At 50.6% G+C, this 12927-nt stretch overlaps 1 protein-coding gene across 1 annotated transcript in view; it reads left to right on the plus strand.

The window, feature by feature from the left end:
- Positions 1 to 238: 238 nt before the first annotated feature.
- LOC132385974 (gastrula zinc finger protein XlCGF8.2DB-like) overlaps positions 239 to 12927 on the plus strand; it is a 130499-nt gene continuing 117810 nt past the window's right edge. Inside the window, exon 1 of the mRNA XM_059958204.1 lies at positions 239 to 265. The gene's annotated coding sequence lies outside the window, so the exon portion shown is untranslated. The remainder of the gene's footprint in view (positions 266 to 12927) is intronic.

Below are 12927 nucleotides of genomic sequence, written 5' to 3' on the forward strand. Positions count from 1 at the left end.
CCCGATCACTTCATCTCCCCCCACATTCTGACTCCCTCCCTTCCTTTCCAGCCCTGAAGAAGGGTGTGGGTCTGAAACGCCGACTGTTCTCTCCTCTCCATAGTTGCTTTCTGCCCCCCTGAGTTCCTCCAGGTGTTGCTTTGGATTTCCGCGTCTGCAGATTTTTTATCCTGTTTAAACCAATGCGCATGCGTGGACGGCACAGCCCGTCGTGAACATTGCGCATGCGCTCAGCAGACGACAGGCTCTCGGGGATCGGACGCAGGTAGGAGCGGGGCCGCGGGTGGGAGCTTAATCACCGGCGTCTGAACCGCGATTAAAGGAAAATTACTATGAGCTCTGTCCACACTGGTCCCGCACCTCAGGACAGTCCCAGTCCTTTCCGTCTCTCTCAGCCCCACGATTTACCCGAGCCGCGGGTAGTTTCCGGCGGTTGAGAGCTGGCAGCGCCGCCATTTCTCCGGCGCATGCGCATCGCTGGGTCCTTGGATGGCGGATGGACAGGTTTCTACGCCGTGGTGTCTTCTGGGTAAGGAGGCAGCCATGGTTGACACGCCAACGTTGTCCCCAAAGAGAATGTCCCTAACGCAGCGACCTCCAGCCATGCAAATCCGAGGATAACTACCTCGGAACAAAAATATAGTGTCCAGTTACTCTCAGATAAAGAGTCTACCTTCCAGTCAGTGAAAATGTCAATTAGTACTGTATAGCATTAAAAAATCCCCCGGTCAGCTTTAGTTCTTTCTGGGTAAATAACGATATGAAGCACCTTTGTCCTCGATGACGGGTGACTTGTAGCTTTCACATCACAAAAGTGCCACACTCCAATGAGAATCCCTTCATAGTCATAGGCATTGCCATCGATGGGTTCATCACTGTCACTCAGCTGGGGGGATTTGATCCCAGTAATTAGAAAACCTCCAGGATCAGACATGTAGTAACAAGTTCACTTTGTCGTGTTGTGGAACATGACCTGAACTTGAAATAACACCAAAGGACGGAGACAGACTGAGCCAAGTCACAGGTTGATAGAAGGCAGAAGTAGTGCCCTTTCTCATACAGACAGGAATGCAGTCAGCGATGTTGTTGGTTAGTCAGGATGCTTGATCCATGCCTTGTTAGAAGAGGAGTATTTCATATAAAAACATAGAAACAGGAGTCTGCAATTCATTATAGGCACTTCGGATGACGACCTCATGCAGAGCATATAACCGAATCGAGAAGCTGCCGAGAGTTTCAATGCCAAATATCCCTCTATTATTCCCAGCTCCACATACCTACCGAACAGAGTCTGAAAAGACACTGATTGTATCCACCTTTACCACCGTCGCTGGCAGTGCATTCCACGTACTTACCGAACAGTGTCTGAAAAGACCCTGATTGTATCCACCTTTACCAACGTCGCTGGCAGTGCATTCCACGTACCTGCCGAACAGTGTCTGAAAAGACCCTGATTGTATCCACCTTTACCACCGTCGCTGGCAGTGCATTCCACGTACCTACCGAACAGTATCTGAAAAGACCCTGATTGTACCCACCTTTACCACCGTCGCTGGTAGTGCATTCCATGTACCTACCGAACTGTGTCTGAAAAGACCCTGATTGTACCCACCTTTACCACCGTCGCTGGCAGTGCATTCCAAGTACCTACCGAACTGTGTCTGAAAAGACCCTGATTGTACCCACCTTTACCACCGTCGCTGGCAGTGCATTCCACGTACCTACCGAACAGTGTCTGAAAAGACCCTGATTGTACCCACCTTTACCACCGTCGCTGGCAGTCCACTCATGTACCTTCCGAACAGTGTCTGAAAAGTCGCTGATTGTATCCACCTTTACCACCGTCGCTGGCAGTGTATTCCTCGTACCTACCGAACTGTGTCTGAAAAGACCCTGATTGTACCCGCCTTTACCACCGTCGCTGGCAGTGCATTCCAGGTACCTACCGAACTGTGTCTGAAAAGACCTTGATTGTACCCAGCTTTACCACCGTCGCTGGCAGTGCATTCCACGTCCCTACCAAACTGTGTCTGAAAAGACCCTGATTGTATCCACCTTTACCACCGTCGCTGGCAGTGCATTCCAAGTACCTACCGAACAGTGTCTGAAAAGACCCTGATTTTACCCACCTTTACCACCGTCGCTGGCAGTGCACTCATGTACCTTCCAAACAGTGTCTGAAAAGACCCGGATTGTACCCACCTTTACCACCGTCGCTGGCAGTGTATTCCACGTACCTACCGAACAGTGTCTGAAAAGACTCTGATTGTATCCACCTTTACCACCATCGCTGTCAGTGCATTCCACGTACCTACCGAACAGTGTCTAAAAAGTCCCTGATTGTATCCGCCTTTACCACCGTCGCTGGCAGTGCATTCTACGTACCTACCGAACAGTGTCTGAAAAGACCCTGATTATACCCACCTTTACCACCGTCGCTGTCAGTGCATTCCACGTACCTACCGAACAGTGTCTGAAAAGACCCTGATTGTACCCACCTTTACCACCGTCGCTGGCAGTCCACTCATGTACCTTCCAAACAGTGTCTGAAAAGACCCTGATTGTACCCACCTTTACCACCGTCGCTGGCAGTGCATTCCACGTACTTACCGAACAGTGTCTGAAAAGACCCTGATTGTACCCACCTTTACCACCTTCGCTGGCAGTGCATTCCACGTACCTATCGAACAGTGTCTGAAAATACCCCGATTGTATCCACCTTTACCACCGTCGCTGGCAGTGCAGTCCACGTACCTACCGAACAGTGTCTGAAAAGACCCTGATTGTATCCACCTTTACCACCGTCGCTGGCAGTGCATTCCACGTACCTACCGAACAGTGTCTGAAAAGACCCTGATTGTATCCACCTTTACCACCGTCGCTGGCAGTGCATTCCATGTACCTACCGAACTGGGTCTGAAAAGACCCTGATTGTACCCACCTTTACCACCGTCGCTGGCAGTGCATTCCAAGTACCTACCGAACTGTGTCTGAAAAGACCCTGATTGTACCCACCTTTACCACCGTCGCTGGCAGTGCATTCCACGTACCTACCGAACAGTGTCTGAAAAGACCCTGATTGTACCCACCTTTACCACCGTCGCTGGCAGTGCATTCCATGTACCTACCGAACAGTGTCTGAAAAGACTCTGATTGTATCCACCTTTACCACCGTCGCTGGCAGTGCATTCCGTGTACCTACCTAACAGATTCTGAAAAGACCCTGATTGTACCCGCCTTTACCACCGTCGCTGGCAGTGCATTCCAAGTACCTACTGAACTGTGTCTGAAAAGACCCTGATTGTACCCACCTTTACCACCGTCACTGGCAGTGCATTCCACGTACCTAACGAACAGTGTCTGAAAAGACCATGATTGTACCCACCTGTACCACCGTCACTGGCAGTGCATTCCACGTACCTACCTAACAGTGTCTGAAAAGACCCTGATTGTATCCACCTTTACCACTGTCGCTGGCAGTGCATTCCACGTACCTACCGAACAGTGTCTGAAAAGACCCGGATTGTACCCACCTTTACCACCGTCGCTGGCAGTGCATTCCACGTACCTACCGAACAGTGTCTGAAAAGACCCTGATCGTATCAACCTTTACCACCGTCGCTGGCAGTGCATTCCACGTACCTACCGAACAGTGTCTGAAAAGACTCTGATTGTATCCACCTTTACCACCGTCGCTGGCAGTGCATTCTGTTTACCTACCTAACAGATTCTGAAAAGACGCTGATTGTACCCGCCTTTACCACCGTCGCTGGCAGTGCATTCCACGTACCTACCGAACAGTGTCTGAAAAGACCCTGATTGTACCCACCTTTACCACCGTCGCTGGCAGTGCATTCCATGTACCTACCGAACAGTGTCTGAAAAGACTCTGATTGCATCCACCTTTACCACCGTCGCTGGCAGTGCATTCCGTGTACCTACCTAACAGATTCTGAAAAGACCCTGATTGTACCCGCCTTTACCACCGTCGCTGGCAGTGCATTCCATGTACCTACCGAACAGTGTCTGAAAAGACTCTGATTGCATCCACCTTTACCACCGTCGCTGGCAGTGCATTCCGTGTACCTACCTAACAGATTCTGAAAAGACCCTGATTGTACCCGCCTTTACCACCGTCGCTGGCAGTGCATTCCAAGTACCTACTGAACTGTGTCTGAAAAGACCCTGATTGTACCCACCTTTACCACCGTCACTGGCAGTGCAGTCCACGTACCTACCGAACAGTGTCTGAAAAGACCCTGATTGTATCAACCTTTACCACCATCGCTGGCAGTGCATTCCGTGTACCTACCTAACGGATTCTGAAAAGACCCTGATTGTACCCGCCTTTACCACCATTGCTGGCAGTCCATTCCACGTACCTACCGAACTGTGTCTGAAAAGACCCTGATTGTACCCACCTTTACCACCGTCACTGGCAGTGCATTCCACGTACCTACCGAACAGTGTCTGAAAAGACCCTGATTGTATCAACCTTTACCACCGTCGCTGGCAGTGCATTCCACGTACCTACTGAACAGTGTCTGAAAAGGCTCTGATTGTATCCACATTTACCACCATCGCTGGCAGTGCATTCCGTGTACCTAACTAACAGATTCTGAAAAGACCCTGATTGTACCCGCCTTTACCACCGTCGCTGGCAGTGCATTCCAAGTACCTACCGAACTGTGTCTGAAAAGACCCTGATTGTACCCACGTTTCCCACCGTCACTGGCAGTGCATTCCACGTACCTACCGAACAGTGTCTGAAAAGACCATGATTGTACCCACCTTTACCACCGTCGCTGGCAGTGCATTCCACGTACCTACCGAACAGTGTCTGAAAAGACCCTGATTGTTCCCACCTTTACCATAGTCGCTGTCAGTGCATTCCACGTACCTACCGAACAGTGTCTGAAAAGACCCTGATTGTACCCACCTTTACCACCGTCGCTGTCAGTGCATTCCACGTACCTACCGAACAGTGTCTGAAAAGTCCCTCATTGTACCCACCTTTACCACCGTCGCTGGCAGTGCATTCCACGTACCTACCGAACAGTGATTGAAAAGACCCTAATTGTATCCACCTTTAACACCGTCGCTGGCAGTGCATTCCACGTACCTACCGAAAAGTGTCTGCGAATACCCTGATTGTACCCACCTTTACCACCGTCGCTGGCAGTGCATTCCACGTACCTACCGATCAGTGTCTGAAAATACCCCGATTGTATCCACCTTTACCACCATCGCTGGCAGTGCATTCCGTGTACTTACCTAACAGATTCTGAAAAGACCCTGATTGTACCCGCCTTTAGCACCATCGCTGGCAGTGCATTCCATGTACCTACCGAACAGTATCTGAAATGACCCTGATTGTACCCACCTTTACCACCGTCGCTGTCAGTCCATTCCACGTACCTACCGAACAGTGTCTGAAAAGACCCTGATTGTACACACCTTTACCACCGTCACTGGCAGTGCATTCCACGTACCTACCGAACAGTGTCTGAAAAGACCCTGATTGTATCAACCTTTACCACCGTCGCTGGCAGTGCATTACACGTACCTACCGAACAGCATCTGAAAGGACCCTGACTATACCCACCTTTACCACCGTCGCTAGCAGTGCATTCCACGTACCTACCGAACAGTGTCTCAAAAGTCCCTGATTGTATCCACCTTTACCACCGTCGCTGGCAGTGCATTCCACGTACCTACCGAACAGTGTCTGAAAAGACTCTGATTGTATCCACATTTACCACCGTCGCTGGTAGTGCATTCCACGTACCTACCGAACAGTGTCTGAAAAGACGCTGATTGTACCCACCTTTACCACCGTCGCTGTCAGTGCATTCCACGTACCTACCGAACAGTGATTGAAAAGACCCTAATTGTATCCACCATTAACACCGTCGCTGGCAGTGCATTCCACGTACCTATCGAACAGTGTCTGAAAAGACCCTGATTGTACCCACCTTTAACACCGTCGCTGTCAGTGCATTCCACGTACCTACCGAACAGTGTCTGAAAAGACCCTGATTGTACCCACCTTTACCACCGTCGCTGTCAGTGCATTCCACGTACCTACCGAACAGTGATTGAAAAGACCCTAATTGTATCCACCTTTAACACCGTCGCTGGCAGTGCATTCCACGTACCTACCGAACAGTGTCTGAAAAGACCCGGTTTGTACCCACCTTTAACACCGTCGCTGTCAGTGCATTCCACGTACCTACCGAACAGTGTCTGAAAAGACCCTGATTGTACCCACCTTTACCACCGTCGCTGGCAGTGTATTCCACGTACCTACCGAACAGTGTCTGAAAAGACCCTGATTGTATCCAACTTTACCACCGTCGCTGGCAGTGCATTCCACGTACCTACCGAACAGTGTCTGAATAGACTCTGATTGTATCCACCTTTACCACCGTCGCTGGCAGTGCATTCCGTGTACCTACCTAACAGATTCTGAAAATACCCTGATTGTACCCACCTTTACAACCGTCGCTGGCAGTGCATTCCACGTACTTACCTAACAGTGTCTGAAAAGACCCTGATTGTATCCTCCTTTACCATCGTCGCTGGCAGTGCATTCCATGTACCGAACAGTGTCTGAAAGGACCCTGATTGTATCCACCTTTACCACCGTCGCTGGCAGTGCATTCCACGTACCTACCGAACAAAGACCCTGATTGTATCCACCTTTACCACCGTCGCTGGCAGTGCATTCCATGTACCTACCGAACAGTATCTGAAAAGACCCTGATTGTATCCACCTTTACCACCGTCGCTGGCAGTTCATTCCACGTACCTACCGAACAGTGTCTGAAAAGACACTGATTGTACCCACCTTTCCCACCGTCACTAGCAGTGCATTCCATGTACCTACCGAACAGTGTCTGAAAAGACCCTGATTGTATCCACCTTTACCACCGTCGCTGGCAGTGCATTCCACGTACCTACCGAACAGTGTCTGAAAAGACCCTGATTGTACCCACCTTTACCAGCGTCGCTGGCAGTGCATTCCACGTCCCTACCGAACAGTGTCTGAACAGACCCTGAATATACCCACCTTTACCACAGTCGCTGGCAGTGCATTCCACGTACCTAGCGAACAGTGTCTGAAAAGACACTGATTGTATCCACCTTTACCACCGTCGCTGGCAGTGCATTCCACGTACATACCGAACAGTGTCTGAAAAGTCCCTGATTGTATCCACCTTTACCACCGTCACTAACAGTGCATTCCATGTACCTACCAAACAGTGTCTGAAAGGACCCTGATTGTATCCACCTTCACCATCGTCGCTGGCAGTGCATCCCACGTACCTACCGAACAGTGTCTGAAAAGACCCTGATTGTACCCACCTTTACCACCGTCGCTGGCAGTGCATTCCACGTAACCACCGAACAGTGTCTGAAAACACCCTGATTGTACCCACCTTTACCACCGTCGCTGGCAGTGCAGTCCACGTACCTACCGAACAGTGTCTGAAAAGACCCTGATTGTTCCCACCTTTACACCGTCGCTGGCAGTGTATTCCACGTACCTACCGAACAGTGTCTGAAAAGACCCTGATTGTACCCACCTTTACCACCGTCGCTGGCAGTGCATTCCACGTACCTACCGAACAGTGTCTGAAAAGACCCTGATTGCATCCACCTTTACAACCGTCGCTGGCAGTGCATTCCACGTACCTACCGAACAGTCTCTGAAAAGACCCTGATTATACCCACTTTTACCACCGTCGCTGGCAGTGCACTCCATGTACCTACCAAACAGTCTCTGAAAAGACCCTGATTGTACCCACCTTTACCACTGTCGCTGGCAGTGCATTCCACGTACCTACCGAACAGTGTCTGAAAAGATCTTGATTGTACCCACCTTTACCACCGTCGCTGGCAGTGCATTCCACGTACCTACCTAACAGTGTCTGAAAAGATCTTGATTGTACCCACCTTTACCACCGTCGCTGGCAGTGCATTCCACGTAACTACCGAACAGTGTCTGAAAAGACCCTGATTGTATCCACCTTTACCACCATCGCTGCCAGTGCATTCCACGTACCTACCGAACAGTCTCTGAAAAGACCCTGATTGTATCCACCTTTACCACCGTCGCTGGCAGTCCATTCCACGTACCTACCGAACAGTGTCTGAAAAGTCCCTGATTGTACCCACCTTTACCACCGTCGCTGTCAATGCATTCCACGTACCTACCGAACCGTTTCTGAAAAGACCCTGATTGTATCCACCTTTAACACCGTCGCTGGCAGTGCATTCCACGTACCTACCGAACACTGACTGAAAAGACGCTGATTCTACCCACCTTTACCACCGTCACTGGCAGTGCATTCCACGTACCTACCGAACACTGTCTGAAAAGACGCTGATTCTACCCACCTTTACCACCGTCGCTGCCAGTGCATTCCACGCACCTATCGAACAGTGTCTGAAAAGACCCTGATTGTATCCACCTTTACCACCGTCGCTGTCAGTGCATTCCACGTACCTACCGAACAGTGATTGAAAAGACCCTGATTGTACCCATCTTTACCACCGTCGCTGGCAGTGCAGTCCACGTTCCTACCGAACAGTGTCTGAAAAAACCCTGATTGTTCCCACCTTTACCAACGTCGCTGGCAGTGCATTCCACGTACCTACCTAACTGTGTCTGAAAAGACCCTGATTGTATCCACGTTTACCACCGTCGCTGACTGTGCTTTCCATGTACCAACCGAACAGTGTCTGAAAAGGCCCTGATTGTATCCACGTTTACCACCGTCGCTGGCAGTGCATTCCACGTACCTACCGAACAGTGTCTGAACAGACCCTGATTGCATCCACCTTTAACACCGTCGCTGACCGTGCATTCCATGTACCTACCGAACAGTGTCTGAAAAGACCCTGATTGTACCCACCTTTCCCACCGTCACTGGCAGTGCATTCCACGTACCTACCGAACAGTGTCTGAAAAGCCCTTGATTGTACCCACCTTTACCACCGTCGCTGGCAGTGCATTCCACGTACCTACCGAACAGTGTCTGAAAAGACCCTGATTATATCCACCTTTACCACCGTCGCTGGCAGTGCACTCCATGTACCTACCGAACAGTCTCTGAAAAGACTCTGATTGTATCCGCCTTTACCACCGTCGCTGGCAGTCCATTCCACGTACCTACCGAACAGTGTCTGAAAAGACCCTGATTGCATCCACCTTTAACACCGTCGCTGGCAGCGCATTCCACGTACCTACCGAACCGTTTCTGAAAAGACCCTGATTGTATCCACCTTTAACACCGTCGCTGGCAGTGCATTCCACGTACCTACCGAACACTGTCTGAAAAGACGCTGATTCTACCCACCTTTACCACCGTCGCTGGCAGTGCATTCCACGTACCTATCGAACAGTGTCTGAAAAGACCCTGATTGTATCCACCTTTACCACCGTCGCTGTCAGTGCATTCCACGTACCTACCGAACAGTGATTGAAAAGACCCTGATTGTACCCATCTTTACCACCGTCGCTGGCAGTGCAGTCCACGTTCCTACCGAACTGTGTCTGAAAAGACCCTGATTGTTCCCACCTTTACCACCGTCGCTGGCAGTGCATTCCACGTACCTACCTAACTGTGTCTGAAAAGACCCTGATTGTATCCACATTTACCACCGTCGCTGGTAGTGCATTCCACGTACCTACCGAACAGTGTCTGAAAAGACGCTGATTGTACCCACCTTTACTACCGTCGCTGTCAGTGCATTCCACGTACCAACCGAACAGTGTCTGAAAAGACCCTGATTGTATCCACGTTTACCACCGTCACTGGCAGTGCATTCCACGTACCTACCGAACAGTGTCTCAAAGCACCCTGATTGTACCCACCTTGACCACCGTCGCTGGCAGTGCATTCCATGTACCGAACAGTGTCTCAACCGACCCTGATTGCATCCACCTTTAACACCGTCGCTGACCGTGCATTCCATGTACCTACCGAACAGAGTCTGAAAAGTCCCTGATTGTACCCACCTTTACCACCGTCTCTGGCAGTGCATTCCACATACCTACCGAACTGTGTCTGAAAAGACCTTGATTGTACCCACCTTTTCCACCGTCTCTGGCACTGCATTCCACATACCTACCGAACAGTGTCTGAAAAGACCCTGATTGCATCCACCTTTACCACCGTCGCTGGCAGTGCAGTCCACGTTCCTACCGAACAGTGTCTGAAAAGACCCTGATTGTTCCCACCTTTACCACCGTCGCTGACCGTGCATTCCATGTACCTACCGAACAGTGTCTGAAAAGACCCTGATTGTATCCACGTTTACCACCGTCGCTGGCATTGCATTCCACGTACCGATCGAACAGTGTCTGAAAAGTCCCTGATTGTACCCACCTTTACCACCGTCTCTGGCAGTGCATTCCACGTACCTACCGAAAAGTGTCTGAACAGACCCTGAATATACCCACCTTTACCACAGTCGCTGGCAGTGCATTCCACGTACCTAGCGAACAGTGTCTGAAAAGACGCTGATTGTATCCACCTTTGCCACCGTCACTGGCAGTGCATTCCACGTACCTACCGAACTGTGTCTGAAAAGACCTTGATTGTACCCACCTTTTCCACCGTCGCTGGCAGTGCATTCCACGTACCGATCGAACAGTGTCTGAAAAGACCTTGATTGTACCCACCTTTACCACCGTCGCTGGCAGTGCACTCCATGTACCTACCGAACAGTCTCTGAAAAGACCCTGATTCTATCCACCTTTAACACCGTCGCTGACAGTGCATTCCATGTACCTACCAAACAGTGTCTGAAAAGACCCTGATTGTACCCACCTTTACCACCGTCGCTGGCAGTGCATTCCACGTACCTACCGAACAGTGTCTGAATAGACCCTGATTGTACCCACTTTTACCTACGTCACTGGCAGTGCATTCCACGTACCTACCGAACAGTGTCTGAAAAGTCCCTGATTGTACCCACCTTTACCACCGTCTCTGGCAGTGCATTCCACGTACCTACTGAACAGTGTCTGAAAAGACCCTGATTGTATCCACCTTTACCACCGTCGCTGGCAGTGCATTCCAAGTACCTACCGAACAGTGTCTGAACAGACGCTGAATATACCCACCTTTACCACAGTCGCTGGCAGTGCATTCCACGTACCTACCGAACAGTGTCTGAAAAGACCCTGATTGTATCCACCTTTACCACCGTCGCTGGCAGTGCATTCCAAGTACCTACCGAACAGTGTCTGAACAGACCCTGAATATACCCACCTTTACCACAGTCGCTGGCAGTGCTTTCCACGTACCTAGCGAACAGTGTCTGAAAAGACGCTGATTGTATCCACCTTTACCACCGTCGCTGGCAGTGCATTCCAAGTACCTACCGAACAGTGTCTGAAAAGACGCTGATTGTATCCACCTTTACCACCGTCGCTGGCAGTGCATTCCATGTACCTACCGAACAGTGTCTGAAAAGACCCTGATTGTACCCACCTTTACCACCGTCGCTGGCAGTGCATTCCACGTACCTACCGAACAGTGTCTGAATAGACCCTGATTGTACCCACTTTTACCTACGTCACTGGCAGTGCATTCCACGTACCTACCGAACAGTGTCTGAAAAGTCCCTGATTGTACCCACCTTTACCACCGTCTCTGGCAGTGCATTCCACGTACCTACCGAACAGTGTCTGAAAAGACCCTGAATATACCCACCTTTACCACAGTCGCTGGCAGTGCATTCCACGTACCTACCGAACAGTGTCTGAAAAGACCCTGATTGTATCCACCTTTACCACCGTCGCTGGCAGTGCATTCCAAGTACCTACCGAACAGTGTCTGAACAGACCCTGAATATACCCACCTTTACCACAGTCGCTGGCAGTGCTTTCCACGTACCTAGCGAACAGTGTCTGAAAAGACGCTGATTGTATCCACCTTTACCACCGTCGCTGGCAGTGCATTCCAAGTACCTACCGAACAGTGTCTGAAAACACGCTGATTGTATCCACCTTTACCACCGTCGCTGGCAGTGCATTCCATGTACCTACCGAACAGTGTCTGAACAGACCCTGAATATACCCACCTTTACCACAGTCGCTGGCAGTGCATTCCACGTACCTAGCGAACAGTGTCTGAAAAGACGCTGATTGTATCCACCTTTACCACCGTCGCTGGCAGTGCATTCCACGTTCCTACCGAACAGTGTCTGAAAAGACGCTGATTGTATCCACATTTACCACCGTCGCTGGCAGTGCATTCCACGTACCTACCGAACAGTGTCTGAAAAGACCCTGATAGTACCCACCTTTACCACCGTCGCTGGCAGTGCATTCCAAGTACCTACCGAACTGTGTCTGAAAAGTCCTTGACTGTACCCACCTTTACCAGCGTCGCTGGCAGTGCATTCCACGTACCTACCGAACAGTGTCTGAAAAGACCCTGATTATACCCACCTTTACCACCGTCGCTGGCAGTGCATTCCACGTACCGATCGAACAGTGTCTGAAAAGACCCTGATTGTACCCACCTTTACCACCGTCGCTGGCAGTGCTCTCCATGTACCTACCGAACAGTCTCTGAAAAGACCCTGATTGTATCCGCCTTTACCACCGTCGCTGGCAGTGCATTCCACGTACCTACCGATCAGTGTCTGAAAAGACCCTGATTCTATCCACCTTTAACACCGTCGCTGGCAGCGCATTCCACGTACCTACCGAACCGTTTCTGAAAAGACCCTGATTGTATCCACCTTTAACACCGTCGCTGGCAGTGCATTCCACGTACCTACCGAACAGTGTCTGAAAAGTCCCTGATTGTACCCACCTTTACCACCGTCGCTGGCAGTGCATTCCAAGTACCTACCGAACTGTGTCTGAAAAGACCTTGATTGTACCCACCTTTTCCACCGTCT

The sequence above is a fragment of the Hypanus sabinus genome (genome assembly GCF_030144855.1).
Source record: "Hypanus sabinus isolate sHypSab1 chromosome X2 unlocalized genomic scaffold, sHypSab1.hap1 SUPER_X2_unloc_8, whole genome shotgun sequence".
Taxonomy (NCBI): domain Eukaryota; kingdom Metazoa; phylum Chordata; class Chondrichthyes; order Myliobatiformes; family Dasyatidae; genus Hypanus; species Hypanus sabinus.